Raw genomic sequence first — 17,085 nt, 5'->3', positions numbered from 1 at the left:
GAGAGGGGGCTATGAAGACCATCATTTACCCCCGAACCCCATTCAACGGGTACAACAACAAGCGGAGAAAGCAGAATCGCGGGCTGACCTTATATATACAGTCTATGGGGCTGACCAGCGGAGAAATGCTTGTCCCGTGTGAACAGCCAAGCGTGCTGCGCTGCCTCGCAGCGGCGCTTCCGCGTCCGGTGTAAACCCGGCGTAACAAGTGGGGGGGCTCTGTGTGTTTGTGCCAGTTTTACAGTAGTGCTGAACACTGCGGAAGTCTTCCACACTGCTGGCTGTGTGGCGCTGACACAAATTCCAGCTCACGCACGGGAGAGCGAGCGGTCGCGCCCGAGCAACTGCTGCAGCCTCCCGGTCCCAACGATCCAGACAAATGCCACATGTGAGTGAATCGCGGGCTGACCAGCGGAGAAATGCTCGTCCCGTGTGAACAGCCAGGCGGCTGCGCGCTTGGGAACGGCGCTGCGCTGCCTCGCAGCCTCGCTGCGTCCGGTGTAAACCCGGCGTAACGAGTGTGGGGGGACGGGGGATGAGGTGGGGGGTGGGCCAAGGCCATGTAGGGAGACTTCCAGTTCCTTGTTACGACACAAAACCCAGGAAGCTCAATCGAGTCACTCAAGCATGACGTTTCTGACTTAGAGGAACCATAACAAAACACGCGAGTGTTTTTTCCCCAGAGTTTTTGGGTTGGTAGACATGCCAGATACCCACATTAACGTGTAGAAGCACTAACAAAGTGGAATTTGCATGCTATGTCCCCTTTAAGAAAGGGCTTCCGTGTGTTTAAGAGAGTGAGTAGTGAATCGAGAGAGCGTGCAGCAGAGAGAAAGGTGAGGAGACCATGAGCGGAGAAAGGAGACAATATAAAGATGTAGAGTATAATTTGCAGTGTGTTGGAAAATAAATACAGCAGCTTCTCCAGGCAAGAAGAAGTGTCATCCGTTATTTCTCAACTGCTGAAAAAGTGAAGGGTGTTAACTCTGAAGCAAGAAGCGGCTTCAGCCCAGGAGGAAGACAGACATCTCCCCTGTATGTTCCCTGGAGGTCGAGCAGGAAAGGTTAACACTACGTTACCTTATGTATTCACGAGAAGATGATCCACTCCACCCAGGGGCGGCTCCTGGCATAGGCGACATAGGCGGTTGCCTAGGGCGCAAAATGCAGAGAGGGCGGCACAAGAGACTGATTTATCATGACGTGATACATGCAATGTAAACCAATGCATTAACATCACACCATCATCCTCTAACCCCGGGGACGCACCGGAGGTAGAAGCACCGCGAAGCGTCACGAAAAGCTGTCCGCCTCCTTTCCGCGCCCATGTTAAATAATTGGGCTGTTCGCACCGGCAGCGTAGTGCCGGGAAGCACCACGGCCGGCTCGCGATCTGCAGCGATGGTTTCGGGGTCTGTTCTATTTTTTCCGCTCGCCGCGAGCAAATCGGGCCGGAAAACACACTGAAAATAGATTTTAGATATTATATAAATGATTAAATATGCATCCCATACTTTCGATTTCCCCGCTGTTCTCCTGTAGTTTAAATTTCCCTGATTTTTGCCCCCACATGATGAAATTTCCCCATCTTTAATTATGTACTTAATCCACACATTTGTCAGTTGTGTCTAAACAGACAGACACACACAAGCACATAATCTCTTGTGGGGGGGGTGGCGGCTATAGGCTTGCGTAGGTCAGTCACCTGTGAAGACCATCATCATTTACCGCTGAACCAGCGTGGAGAAATGCGCTTCCTGTGTGAACAGCCAGGCGGCTGCTCACACGAGAATTGACGCTTCCGCTTCAGGTTCTCCCCGACGTTCACGCTGCGGTGTTGGACTACGGTTAGAGTCAAAGATGAGTCAAAAAAGGATTAAATTATCAGGTGCACAATTCAGAAAGCGCCGCAAAGTAGAGGAGGAGAAGAAAGAACAATATAGAGGTAAGAATCACCCCGATTGTGGACATCATTAATGTTTATTTTTGTCGACATGAATAGCTAGCTAGCTGTAGTACAGCAGATTTCAGACTCTTCTTATATTTGTTATTATATGTTTTTATTATTTTTTATAGCCTACAATTTTGTCTGCCTGTGTGTGCATCTGTATACAGTCCAAAAGTTCTTGGGGATGCATGACAATTTGCGTGTGTATGTTGGGGTCGCCAATCTGAAATCTTGCCTAGGGCGCCAACATTGCCAGGGCCAGCCCTGACTCCACCGCCAACTCACTCACCCACCGCAAAGACGGTAATGATCAGACAGAGGAGCACATCGTATTTTGGTGTTGTACAAGTTATTTTTAGGTAGTTAAATCACCTTTTAACATTTTTTTTAAAGAATAATACTGTGGCGAGTGCGTGTGAGAATGAAAAGGCTGCACAGGGAACTTTCTTCAAAACTCTTGACTTGCATCCAATACACCGCACGACAGCAAGTTGAATGGTTTATATACACTTAACATAACCTTCTCATATGAACAGCGACTGGAACCCCATCACAGACACTACATTTCACAGTCATGGTGATTGAACAAGTGAACTTAAATAAACACAACATTACCACCGAACAAACACAAACACACAAAACCCACATGAAACAAGTCTAAACATCAACCAAATATCAGTCAAAATGGCTAAACATCGCCAAACACATAATAGTCCCATAAGCCTTTGCAACATGCTGTCCGATCAGAGCGACCGGCTCACCGACCGCTACAATACCGAGGTCTTGACCTTCTCTCAAATTTCAAATAAAAATATTGTCATTTAGAGCAGGGGTCTTCAACGTTTTTCAGGCCAAGGACCCCCAAACTGATGGAGAGATGGAGCAGGGACCCCCAACAATATATATTGTATAAAATTGTGTTTTATATTAAACTTGGCCTAGTGCCATGTATAAACATAGCTACCCTGTTATTGTGCATTCAATACTAAGCTATTCAAATAATACACAGGTTCATATAGTCATGTTTTTATTATTGTGTGTCGCTGAATGTGTGCATTGCTGACTGAAAGATAACGTCTTCTGCCTCCATTTATCTGTTCGCTACAATATGTTGGATTCATGTTGAGGACGTTGAGGAAGACAACTGGGGTGTACGCCGAACACTGCCCCTAAACTACAGCTGCGTTGGATTTAAGCAGGAGCGAGGGGAAAAGTAGCATCCTCCTCCAACAGAGCTTGTCAAGCTCTAACAAGTGCCTGGAATCTCCATCAATGGACAATGGAAACCAGATATAAACCATGGCGCCATCAAACTCTGGACTTATTACTCTGGACTTTGCCTCCTGAATAAGGAGTGTTTAGGTTTGAATTAAAGACTCTTTGTTTGTTAATGCCTGTACCTCTGTTTTCCTTGTGTTTGGATTTATGTTTCTCCCTGAGTTCTGCGTTTCATTTTTTATTTTGTAGTTTGTGCTCCTTGTGTGTTTCCACCTTGACTTCCTGTCTTTGTCCTGTTTCCCGCCCTTGTGATTGTCTGCACCTGTCCCTGATGTGTTTCACCTGTGTCCAACTACCCCTGCCTGCCCTGTGTATCTAAGTCTCTGTGCTTCCCTTTGTCAGGTCGTCGTCTTCATGGTCGCCTCACCTCACCCACCTCTGTCCTTCATCGTGACTTCTTTAAAATACTTTTTTACAGTTTATCCCTTTTGAGTGTTTTTTTCTAGTTTCCCATTGTTTTTTCTGTTTGAGGATTTTGTCAGCCCTGCCTCTTGTTTTTCTTTGCTTTTTCGGTTTGTGGATTTTGCCTGAATTAAAGGACTCTTTATGTGACACCCTTTGTGGCCACATCATTGATTTTTATGCTGAAACGTAATTATATGTAGGATTTACAGCTTTTATTGTGCTCCAAAATAAGGCTGTAATTAACCTGACTAACCTAATCCTGGAAGAGAGTCCTCTTATTCACCATGCTGCACACTTCGACTGTATGTTACCACACATTTAAAGTATCTGACATTTGACTCTGCAGTGCAGTGACTATACCTGTGTATATATAAATATGTTCATCATTAAAATCAACTTATGTTGTTGAAAGTGCATCTACTTTTATTAACAATTTCAATTTTGTGGTAATTAGGTTAAATCTGACCACCACTGGAATTGAAGGTTTGTCGTAATTTTTTCATTGATTTGGTTGAAATATGTAAAATGTGTTATTTGGCTTACAATGCACCCTGTTTCACAAGTTGCACCATAGCTATTAGAGGGTCGCTATATGGATCAGGAGGTAGAGTTGATTGTTCAATAGTTGTTAGGTTGGTGGTTTAACATGACACACAGAGCTTCTCTTCCCAGCTTCTCCTTCCTCTTCTCCATCCTTATCACATCAAAGAAATGAATGTCTCATCAATACGTGTTACTGACTTGACTTCTTCCCCGGAGTCCCTTTGCCTTATCGTCCGCAGATCCACGGCCACATCGTGGATTATGATGGTGGATCGCGTATCAGAGATCGTGATCATAATGGTGGATCCCGTATGGCGGATCCTGTATCATGCTGGCTGATCGTGATAATAATGGCGGATCCTGTATCGTGTTGGCATCTGATAATGGTGGTGGACCACGACCGAGGTGGCAGCTGATGGTGGATCCAGTGGACAATGACTGTGGACTCTAGTGGCATCCGATCTTGATGGTGGATCATGATCGTGGTGGCTGCTGACCATGGACTATGATTACAACAAGACTGCTTGATATACAATATTTCTCCTCAGATAGTCGACAATTACTGACAATAATCCATCAATTCATTGACCTTCCATTATGCTACAAAGTGTTTATTCTTATCAATGCTGCAAATACCCATATCTTTCTGATGTTCTCCTTTACACTTGACATCTATTGCACTTCTGTCCGTCCTGGGAGAGGGATCCCTCACATGTGGCTCTCTCTGAGGTTTCTACCTTCTTTTTACCCTGTTAAAGTTGTTTTTTTTGTAGTTTTTCCTTACTCTTGTTGAGGATTAAGGGCAGAGGATGTCAAACCTTGTTAAAGCCCTATGAGACAAATTGTGATTTGTGAATATGGGCTATAAAAATCAAATTTCTACATATAGCAACCAGTCTGACAGAGAGTTCTTATACACCACAGTTGCATCACCTTTCCTGGTCTCTCATCTCTTCACCTCATTTCTCACCTTCAACACATTTGTTAAGGATGGCGGCCGTTCACCTTGAGTCTGGCTCAGGAGGTTTATTCCTGTTGAATGGAGTGTTTCTGCACCACCGTAACCAAGTCACTCTCTTTAATATTGAGAGGTCTGTAAATTGCCTTGAGATAATGCTGTGATTTGGTGCAACCTGCTGTAACATTGTTTTTTACAAAAAACAATGGGGGATTACTAAAAAATCCCCATGAAGAAAAATATATAAAGTAAAAATAAGAGGCCCTATCTGTCGTTTTTATGAATGATTCAATATGTATTTGTTCACGTGACATGGACGATGTTGAAAAAGTTTCACATTAAATAAGCAAAACAAATGAATGCATAAAAAGAGGTGGTGCTATTTGCCCAGTGTAAGAAAATGATTCGGTCACATGACATATTGTTTCGTGTCAGTGCAGTCAGACGGTCATTCATCGATGGTCCCCGGGTTAAACTCCGGTGGTGAGGAGCGAGGGCTCGGAGGTGAACAACCCGTCCTCTCCCCGCCGTGTCCGGGTGGAGGCTGACCGTGGAGCCGCCGCCGGATCCGCTCTGTCTGTCTGACATCCAGGGTGAAAGTGAGTTCACAGCGGGAGACGGAGGAGGACGCAGGCAGCTCGTCCATGTTGTGCTCGGGTTGCTCGTGTTCCTCGTCAGTGTCGGAGCATCTGGAACCACGGAGGTCAGTCACTTTTTCATTTCGACATTTTTCCGCTCCTGCTCAACGCGGTCACTCCATCAGCTTCGTGTTTTACTCGTGGTTTCCGCTTTTCAACTGTGGGAAATTAAGTTCAAAATAGTGAGAGAAAAAAGTGCTCGAACTTTTTAACACAAGCTTCACAACCGCTTTTTGTCTACAAAAGCTGCTAAAATATTTACTTCAACTTTAAACGCCTCCACGAGGCTTTAAGTATTTTTACTCCCAATACAATTTCTTCATGAATTCTAACAATTCTCCTGCACTGTAAATGACACTGAAATGAAATCCTTCATTTAAGATCATTGTGTCATTAGGCATCAGACCCACCGGAGAGAAAGGGAGGAAGTAATGTTATCCAAGTATCAGTGCTAATTTGAAAGCAACGGGTTTCTAGGAGTATGAAGGACCGAATGCCATGGAAACAGCAGGAAAGCAATTCATTAAATAACTGTTTGTACGATAAAAACATGTATGAATAGATTTAGTCTATTGATCATGGCCATTATTGTATATTTGTATTGATATTTTAATCAAAACCTGCAATAAAAATTAATTATTAAAGTAATTTAGAAGGATTAGATAATTCAAAATGATTAAAGGCTTTACAAAAACTACAGCTCATTGGTTGGCTGGAGAGCTTCACCCTATAGTGTTTTGTTGCCAACGAGACCCTATAGGAACGTATGCATGTGCTTGCATCACAAATTTCTGCTTCGGCTTTCACTCTTTAAAATGCCAAATCATATATACTTATTGTAAGTCGCTTTGGATAAAAGCGTCACCTAAATGATATGTAATGTTATATGTTATGTATATATAAATGTTATTTCAAGGTTTGAGACACAATCAACTCTTGCACCCGGCCTGATTATGTCCTTCCCACATCCATGTCATATATCCACAAATGACAGTGTCCCGTAAGAGCCGGTCAGAGAGCTTGTTGAATTCTTTGTATGCAGCTTATTTGGATGAGTCGTTTGGATGGTTTGAGAAATGGGAGCATTGCTCTGGAATAACTGACATACCGTTATTCGGAGGGAAAACTTGTTTGTAGCCGGCATTTAAAAAAAGAGGATGTTCGTGAGCCGCGGTCTGAGACAGGTCCTCTGCTCAGGTAGAGGGTCCCTGCCTGTGATCAGAAAGTGGCAGCTGTGGGGGGCAAGGGGCTTCTGCGTGTGGACACGTGTTCTGCATTGTCTTTGTTGGCTACTTATATGACAAGAAACTACCTTTTTGTCCTTTTAACTTTTTTTCCAACCAGAGGCACATTATTGTCTATGGCCAAAGTTGTTATGAGAGGATCCACATCATCTGAAAGGTCACTGTAGACTTCATCCACCCTGAGCGTGGAGAGTTCAGGCAGAGGTGAACTTACTCCCTTGTACAAGTCGCTCCGATGAAAAAGACGAAGAATAAAAGAAAAAAACAAACAAAGATTAGCTTATTGTTTGCATAAAGTAAGCTAATGCAAAACTTCAAATAAAACACCTAAAAATAAAGAAATAACTTATTTGTTTTCAAAGAGTAGTAGAAAGACCTTATTTTTGTTAACAGCCTGAAAAGATCGGGTTTGGACTTTCTTGCTTGATCGACTGACAGTATAAATACTAACAATAAATGCTCAAATAAAATTGTAAATGATTACATTATGTGATATCTTATTGATACAATTACTACAGAAAATGTCCTTTATTAATTACTTTATTAATAATAATGATGATAACCTGATGCCTTCTACCAGTCTCCTTTCCCTAGGTCTGGCTGAAAGAATCACAATGTTGTTCCCCTGACCAGGTTTAATCCCCTGCATTTAAACAAAAACAAGTTTTATAATTTTATAATTATAAAATTATATAAGGGGCGGCTGTGGCTGAGGGGTAGAGTGGTCGTCCGCCAACCTGAAGGTCGGCAGTTCGATCCCCAGTCTTTCCCATCTGCATGCCGAAGTGTCCTTGGGCAAGATGCTGAACCCTGAATTGCCCCTCATAGAACAACAAAGTGCTGCTAATAGATGCACTGTATGAATGTGTGTGTGAATGGGTGAATGTAAATCTGTACTGTAAAGAGCTTTGAGTGGTCATCAAGACTAGAAAAGCGCTATATAAATACAAAACCATTTATAATGAACATAAACAAATATCCTTGAATAAAATCAAAGTATCATGTTAACAAAGTTAGTTCTTGGCTTATGCCACTTATGTTCCATTTCTGTGCAGCCGTGTGTTGAGGGAACAGCAGTGATGTTCAGCTGCGAATAATGAGCCGCCTGGTAAAGAAGTGCTGCCACGAGGTTACATAAAGGTATCCCTGCCTCACAGGTACACTGGCAGTTTTGAAGCTGCACAGGATAGGAATCCCTGAGTACATACTATACTAGTTGCAGGTCCATTTAAACATCAAAACGTTATTTTTATACAATAACAATACATTTCTGACCTTTTGTTCTAAAGGGGAATACATGTGAACAGTGAGGAACATTTATATGGATGATGTATGAATTATAAGAATGAGAAAATTGTAATATTAGCCAAATCATTACTAATCTCACCTTACCCCTTTAAAATAAGGAACACAGAAGTGTAAAAGAAATGACAGAACTCAGAACGCAATCTAGTTTCTGTGAATCCCATTACTTTAACACAGCTTTACACACTAGTGTTATCTATATGGGTAATGTACGAAATATATATATTTAATGTTTAAAGTTATCCTTTAGCAGTAGTAGATTCATAGCATTGATATGATTCACAGAAACTTGATTGATTTGACGAAAAGGAACCTGTCTCGTGAACCAGCCTGCACTGAACCTGCAGGAAAACTGTCCCTCACGCTCAAACTGAGACTTTTGGCTTTTCTTCAAGGGTTATTTCTCCTTGCTTGAAACCAAGATTGACAATGACGTTAGGAAAATTGTAACAGTGACTGACATACAGACACATAACATAAGCAGTAAGTTATCACTATGGTAGCATTGGTTAGTACAAAAACATGCTAAATGCTAACATTACACATCAGAATCTTACCTTTTGTAATTGTGGATGTAACTTGAAACGTAGAAATATTGTCGACCACCAAAGAGAGACGGGAAAAGGGAGGGGGACAGAGTTTGACCACCAAATAATTGGAAATATAGCCTGGCAGTACCCGTTGAGACTGGACATGCTGGTCTGGGTTCAGACCAAATATTTAAAATAATATTTGGGTTCAGGTCAGGTCGGTCACGTTGACTGAGCTGATTTATTACACTGCCCATGTCTGAAATGTGGGAAAACAAGGAATAACCATCTGTGTCATGGACAGAGTAACACAACCTCATTAACTGCATTAACTTAATTAAGCATCAGGCTCGAATGCCTGTCACGTGCGGGTCAGGCTTGGTGCACACTGCACCCACAGACCTTAGTGCAGTATGCACCATGTAGTGCAGTTGCATCTCCTGAGCCATCTCTCCTCTCAGAATAAGAAAGAAACTTGTTTTCAGAATTAACAGGATACACTTGGACGGAACATTTTGACTAAAAGCTACAGCTGTAAAATCATGGAACATGTGACATATTTACCAGTAGTGTGTACAACCTAAAGATGGGAGACTACTTTTGTGAATAAGTGTTTTTCTATTCAACATTTCCATGTGTTTAAAATCTCTAAAACAGTTAAAGAAATAAAACTAATTTGTAAAAATTAAAATATGCACTGAAACCTACGTATATGTCTCTTTAAGATAAAAAGGATAAAATATTATGGTCATTTAAATCTTATCATATAGCTGTAGAAATAAAAAACATGCAGTAACTGGTTGGTGAATGAGGCCCAATGACAATATGCACATACATTGCAGCAATTACACATAACACAAAGATCAATAAAGTTTGAAGATGAATGTATCTTCCAGCACAGACACCATGAAATCCCAAGATGCTGTGATGTGACATTGATATGTTTTTATTCAACAGCTCATATTTTGTTTACAATATCATGTACATGAATGTAGGGTTTTCAGCTTGGCATCACAATATGTGCGCATTTCCAAATTATGTAACCATGGTTGCTAAGATAACTATCTTGCTAGTTGTGGGAACAAACAAACAACACAACACAACACACACATGAGCGAGTACACCATTATCTATATCTGTATTTGTATCTGTAACTAAATTATCTGTATCCGTACTCTATGGATATGGGTTCATTTATTTGAAATCTATTTACAGAACAGCCTTAGAATTGAGCTTCAGATCAATGTTTTTGATCACAAGAGTAAGAAAACTAGTCAGAGCAAGTCTTTATAAACTTCAGTGAATCAATAAACACAACACATGCAGAATTAAGAAGTATTAAAGGGGACATAGCATGCCCATTTTACCACAAGTTGATATGGTTCCTTGGGGTCTTAATGAAATGTCTGTAACATACTTTGGTCAAAATACCACAAGGATCATATAAAACAGCACCCTTTTTACCCTGTCTAAAACAGCCCTCCACAGAGCGACCTGTTTTGACTGCCTGTTCCTTTAAATGCTAATGAGCCAGCTCCCCCCTCCCCCCTCTCCCCCCATGATTTTAAACGATATAAATTACATATTTTATATGATATAAATTATCAAATATGCATCCCATACTTTGTATTCCCTTGTTGTCCTGGAGTTTTAATTTTCCCAATCACATAATTAAATGTCCCCCTCTGCCCATCCACTACAAGCACACAAGCAGACAGACAGAGAGAGAAAGAGAGGTGGGGGGCTATGAAGACCATCATTTACCCCCGAACCCCGACATTCAACGGGTACAACAACAAGCGGAGAAAGCAGAATCGCGGGCTGACCTTATATATACAGTCTATGGGGCTGACCAGCGGAGAAATGCACGTCCCGTGGGAACAGCCAGGCGGCTGCGCTTGAGAACGGCGCTGCGCTGCCTCGCAGCGGCACTTCCGCGTCCGGTGTACCCCGGCGTAACTACTGTAACCCGGCGGAACTACTGTAACCCGGCGGAACTACTGTAACCCGGCATACAGTAGAGCTGAACACTGCGGAAGTCTTCCACACAGCTGGCAGTGTGGAAGACCGCTGCGAGGCAGCGCAGCGCCGTTCTCAAGCGCGCAGCCGCCTGGCTGTTCACACGGGACGAGCATTTCTCCGCGCTGGTCAGCCCCATAGACTGTATATATAAGGTCAGCCCGCGATTCTGCTTTCTCCGCTTGTTGTTGTACCCGTGAATGTCGGGGTTCGGGGTTACAGTAGCGCTGAACACTGCGGAAGTCCTCCACACTGTTGGCTGTGTGGCGCTGACACAAATTCCAGCTCACGCACGGGAGAGCGGCGGTCGCTCCCGAGCAGCTGCTCCAGCCTCCCAGTCCCAACGATCCAGACAAATGCCACATGTGAGTGAATCGCGGGCTGACCAGCGGAGAAATGCTCGTCCCGTGTGAACAGCCCGGCTGCGTGCTTGGGAACGGCGCTGCGCTGCCTCGCAGCCTCCGGTGTAAACCCGAAGTAACGAGTGTGGGGGACGGACGGGACGGGGGGTTGGGCCAAGACCATGTAGGGAGACTTCCAGTGTATTGTTACGACACAATACCCAGGAAGCGCAATCGAGTCGCTCAAGCATGACGTTTCTGACTTAGAGGAACTATAACAAAACGCGCAAGTGTTTTTTCCCCAGAGTTTTTGGGTTGGTAGACATGCCAGATACCCACATTAACCTGTAGAAGCACTAACAAAGTGGAATTTGCATGCTATGTCCCCTTTAAGTAAAATGCAGGTTTAAATTTTTTTTAATTGCATTTAAACAGCCTGATGTTTGTGTGTGACTGATCACAGGATTTATTTTTAACCACCTGTCATAGTTTTTTGGGGGAGGGGTCCTGTATTTTTTATTTCTACACAAAGTAAAACACAATGTTAATTATGTGGTGTGGGTGTGTGTGTGTGAGTGAGAAAGATGAGCGCTCGCTCCGTGTGCACTCTGACTCGGCCAGTGGACACTGAGAATATATGATCATATGTAACGATGTTACACGTTAGTATCTCTGTGGACAGAGTGGCTGTGACTATTTATAGGCTCTGTGTAGGGGAAGAACTCTGTGTGTGGCTGGCCTATCAAGGAATGATGTGGACAAAGCTATCCAATGGAGGATTTTCATTCATCAGGAGTACGGATATTGCAACATAACATAACCTATGCTGATTGTTTTTTGTAGAAAAGGAAAATGGCCCATTTAGGCCCAATCCCATTTCACCCCTTCTCCCTACCCCTTAGCCCTTCCCCTCTGTTTTGCGTCTTCACGCGTAGGGGTAAGGTGTCCCAATTCTTGTTGGGATGGAGGGGTAGGGCCAAGTGTTAGGGCTGTACAGCCCTCGAAACTGAGATTTTTCAGACCCACACTTCAAACCGAACCTTAAAAAAAAAGAAAAGTCGAATAATCCCGTATTTTCACACAATTTCATGTTGCATCCCCTTTCTTTAAAGATATACACGATGCACTTGATTTAACCAGCTTATAGCAGCGTAGCACTGTTACTGAACTTAACTGCTCCTCTAAGATCTTCCTGGCCGGGCTGCCTACAGACCACTGCTAGTAGCCTGAAGCTGTGTGCTTTGGATTCATACATGAAATAATGCAGAGCATCAAAGCTTTTCAATTTTTATTTGATGAATGGCAAATGTCATTGATTCACCTGAATTAGCACAGATGTAATTTGGATGCTATAGGTTTGTCACTTTAGTAACTGCAAGCAATATCATTGGTTTATTTAAGATCTCAACAATGTTATTAGAATGACATCCCCAGGAAAATTGTTTCGTCTGTTTACATCGACAACTACTGATGATGTAACAGCTTCTTGAAGGGCTGTCCCAATTCGTAGGGGAAGAGTCTCCAGAGTCTGGAGGAAGAGTGGAGAGGCACAGAATCCAAGTTGCTTGAAGTCCAGTGTGAAGTTTCCACAGTCGGTGATGATTTGGGGAGCCATGTCATCTGCTGGTGTTGGTCCACTGTGTTTTATCAAGTCCAAAGTCAACGCAGCCGTCTACCAGGAAATTTTAGAGCACTTCATGCTTCCTTCCGCTGACAAGGTTTATGGAGATGCTGATTTCATTTTCCAGCAGGACTTGGCACCTGCCCACACTGCCAAAAGTACCAATACCTGGTTTAATGACTATGGTATCACTGTGCTTGATTGGCCAGCAAACTCGCCTGACCTGAACTTGTCAAGAGGAAGATGAGAGACACCAGACCCAACAATGCAGACGATCTGAAGGCCGCTATCAAAGCAACCTGGGCTTCCATAACACCTCAGCAGTGCCACAGGCTGATCGCCTCCATGCCACGCCACATTGATGCAGTAATTCATGCAAAAGGAGCCCCGACCAAGTATTGAGTGCATATATATATGAACATACTTTTCAGTAGGCTGACATTTCTGTATTAAAAATCCTTTGTTTTATTGGTTATTTATGTAATATTCTAATTTATTGAGATGCACCTGTATTAAAGCCTCAAGGGTGCAGCAACTGATGATCTTTGACAATCAATATTCCTTCTTGTAGAGCCTGACACAGCACGGTAAGCATGGATGATGGAGCACTGAAGCAACTGGCAGCAATTCTGACGCAGCAGTGGGGAAAGCAAAGGGAGTGATGGGAAACTTTCTCTGCTTAAATAGACTGCCCAAGAGGGTGGGTGTGTATTCTAGATAATTGTGGAGAGTTGGGTATGTCACAGGATGTCACATGATTGGAGCAGCGCAGCTCGAGTTGGCTGCCTGAACTAGCTCACAAGCATCGCTCCATTCTTGGAAGTTTTTTTTCCATTGGAGTGAAAGAAGACATGGAAGCAAAATAGACCAAAATCTCAAAATTGACCAGTACATGAACGTTTTTGCCTGTTTTTTTTATTGCATTTTTGATTGTAGACTCCTCATCTAATAACTATTCAATCTACTAGTTTTTTCTATGCTGATTGATCTTTATCAATACATGACATGATACAGACAGCCCTCCCTGAAATGTGAAAGGAGGGAATTGTAGGTACACAAGTAATTGTCACCATCAGTCATTGTTTATGTGTGTGGAAAGTGTAATAATAATAATACTAATGAATTGGATCATTAATGTATTCAGGCAATTCAGTATTCATGTTTTCATGTTTAATCATGCCTGCTGCACAATGCCAAAAATGTATTAGGATTTATCATTAAATTTATTTCAAAATTCAAGACCTTTTATGTAATGATTGTGTGTTTTTCCCAGTAGAATTAACAAAATGAGTAGGAGAGGAGAGCATAATTAACTAAGCCTAATTATTGCAACTAAACACCTACTTTGTAGTTTGACGTGACTACAAGTGATTGAAGTTATTTTTAAGTGTTATTTATTTCAATACCACCAAAGGAATTCAAATGATTTATTGTCATGTGCAAAAAGAAACAATGTATCTATGTTCACTACGTTCCTCTCCCTGGTGCAATCAGTGATTATTTACTAGAAACTAGGAGCATAGAAAACATGCAGATTGTGGCAAAGTTTCCTCTGTTGTTATCTGCTCTTGTGATTAACCAAGTGAATACTAAAGAAGACCATTGTCTCTGGATGAACTGTTGAGTATTTAACAATTGTGAGAGTGTGAGGGTATTCAAATAAATTGGTAAGTAAGTCAGAGTTGTGCTACTATATTTAACTTTTTTTTAAAAAAACTTTTTTATAAATATTTATGAGAAGTGCACTTTTTCTCAATCACGTGAGATGTATTACTATATCGCGACCATCGAGTACAAATTGTCACGTGAATGTTTTAAGCCGTCCGCATGATATTCTCTTTGGAGTTTCACTTCTCTCACTCTCCTAATTCCCCTCTCACAGCAGACAGCACACTCCCCCGCCACAAAGCCATTGCCACAAAAGGTAGCAGGACCACGAATTAGTTTCACCACCTGAAATGCCATCCACTACAAAACGAATAATGCCTCAAACTCTGCATGTCCACATCTCCACCCACCCCAAATAAAACGTCAAAGGAACCAGCCCCAGATGAGTCTGGCTTCTTGGTTTGCCAAATCAATCCCATGCAACAAAAAAAGTCAAAAATGGAAAGAGATCCTGGCAGCAGTAACAAAATACATCACCAGTCAAGACATTGCCCCAGGTCGCAAATCTTTTGCAGAGAATGTTCTACCAGAGTTGTACATTTCAATAAGAGAAAAGGTGGCCCAACAGCTAACAAATGTGACCCACTTCACCACAACTACGGATCTGTGGTCCAGCAGAACCTGTGAGCCTTATCTCAACTTAACAGTACATTATATTGACAACTTGGAGTTGAAAGGTTCGTGCCTCCCAAAACACTTTTTTCGTGATGATCATACAGTAGAGCTCATTGCACAAAGGCCGAAAGATGCTCTCATGTCATGGAACTTGTCAGAAACTCAGCAAGTGTGCATGACCATAGATAACGGGAGTAATATAATCAAAGCTGTGAGCCTGAATGAGTGGACAAGACTGCAGGGTTTTGCAAGCTTGCAAGAGTATTTGTGTAGGTTTGGGAAATAATAATCATTTTGACTATCAACAATGGTAAACATAACTGAGACAGCAATTCATAATGTGTCACATGCAATTAAAAACTGTGTGCGAGTATTTAATGATTTTTTCATCCAGTTATAAACTGTTGAAGGATCTATGGGTGAGTTTTTGCATGGCTCTGATCCATTGGGCTTGAGTGCATAAACACCAACTACAGTAGGTGCATGAAGCGTAGGAGGAAGATTAGTAAGTGGAGCAGGGGGTGCAGATAGCAGGAAGACTACAAACCAGCTGGGGCGTTCATCCTCTTAAATAGCTGAATGTGAGGTATTTATTACTGTTTCATCTGTGTAGACTTTTTGCACAAAAGAGCAGTTGCTTAACATTGCAGATCATTATTCAGTTGCCGTGGAGATTTGCATCTTCAAGAAAACATTAAATGGCTTGAATGGGATTTATGTGAGTTTACTCCAGTTGTCTTTACCATACCTATGTTGGGCCATGGTTTTTTGTGAAACCACACTTCGGTCTACATGTGCCATCAAAGCCTGAAGCCGCATGCTCCCCCAGGACTCAGTCTCCCAGGGGCCATCAAAAACCAGAGCAAGGAACTCAGTCTCCCAGGGAGCATCAGAGGTGTGAAAACCAGGGTACAAGTTATTGAGAAAGTAATGTTAGTCTGTTATGCTCTTCACAGTCTTTCGTTGCATCCAATCTAGTAACTTTGTCTAATTTGGCACAGACACACGCATAACTCTTCACCTCATTATCTCTACAGGTCGTAAACATTACAATAGGTGGGGGAAGGGTGTTATCTCTTTGGCCAGCCACCATTTTGAAAGCACGCTGACTCACACAGACACACACACACATACCTATCTTTGTTTAGCAATTAGACCGTTAGTAATTTGTGTTTTTATACTTTATTATATTCATAATAAATGTTTTTCTTTCACAAATGTTTTTTCATTAATGTTGCATAAGTGAATTTTGTCAACCTCTACACTGTCAAGAACTCCATATCCTTCAACTTAGCTAACTATCTATATGGTAATTTTGGTTATAGTTATTAATTTAATTGTTAATCAGAGTTCCAAATTTGTAGTTAGAACCTTTATGAGACTTATTCAATAAATTGGCTATCTTTTCCCTTCCTTTGAAGGGTGGTGCCCCGAGGTAACTTTAATCAATTAAAGTTATTATTTATTAATAATTAATATTAATAATTAATATTTTATTTTGATAACCAAACTTATTGAATGCCGAAAGGCACACCATTTCATGGTATCACGTTTGATGCATTATGGCACAACACCTAAGAGTTTCTCTTGCTCCAAATGGAGCATGTCAAATCCAAACATGAACTGTAAGTTAAGTTCCATATTGAGTCAGAGAGAGCAGACAGAAAAAAACTAAGTTGGAGCTGGAGGAATATTGTATAAGATGACAAGGGGTGTAGGGAGGATCGGGTGTGCATTGGCGTCAGTCTGACTTATGAGTACTGTATACATCATCACCAGTGATTCAGGTCTTGGAGAGGAGAAATGGCCAAACATATGTGGAATGTGTTAAAGGGGACATAGCATGCAAATTCCACTTTGTTAGTGCTTCTACACGTTAATGTGGGTATCTGGCATGTCTACCAACCCAAAAACTCTGGGGAAAAAAACACTCGCGCGTTTTGTTATGGTTCCTCTAAGTCAGAAACGTCAT

Source organism: Hippoglossus stenolepis, chromosome 9 (genome assembly GCF_022539355.2).
Source record: "Hippoglossus stenolepis isolate QCI-W04-F060 chromosome 9, HSTE1.2, whole genome shotgun sequence".
In the NCBI taxonomy this organism is placed as follows: Eukaryota; Metazoa; Chordata; class Actinopteri; order Pleuronectiformes; family Pleuronectidae; genus Hippoglossus; species Hippoglossus stenolepis.
Note: the sequence above shows the minus strand (reverse complement) of the source record.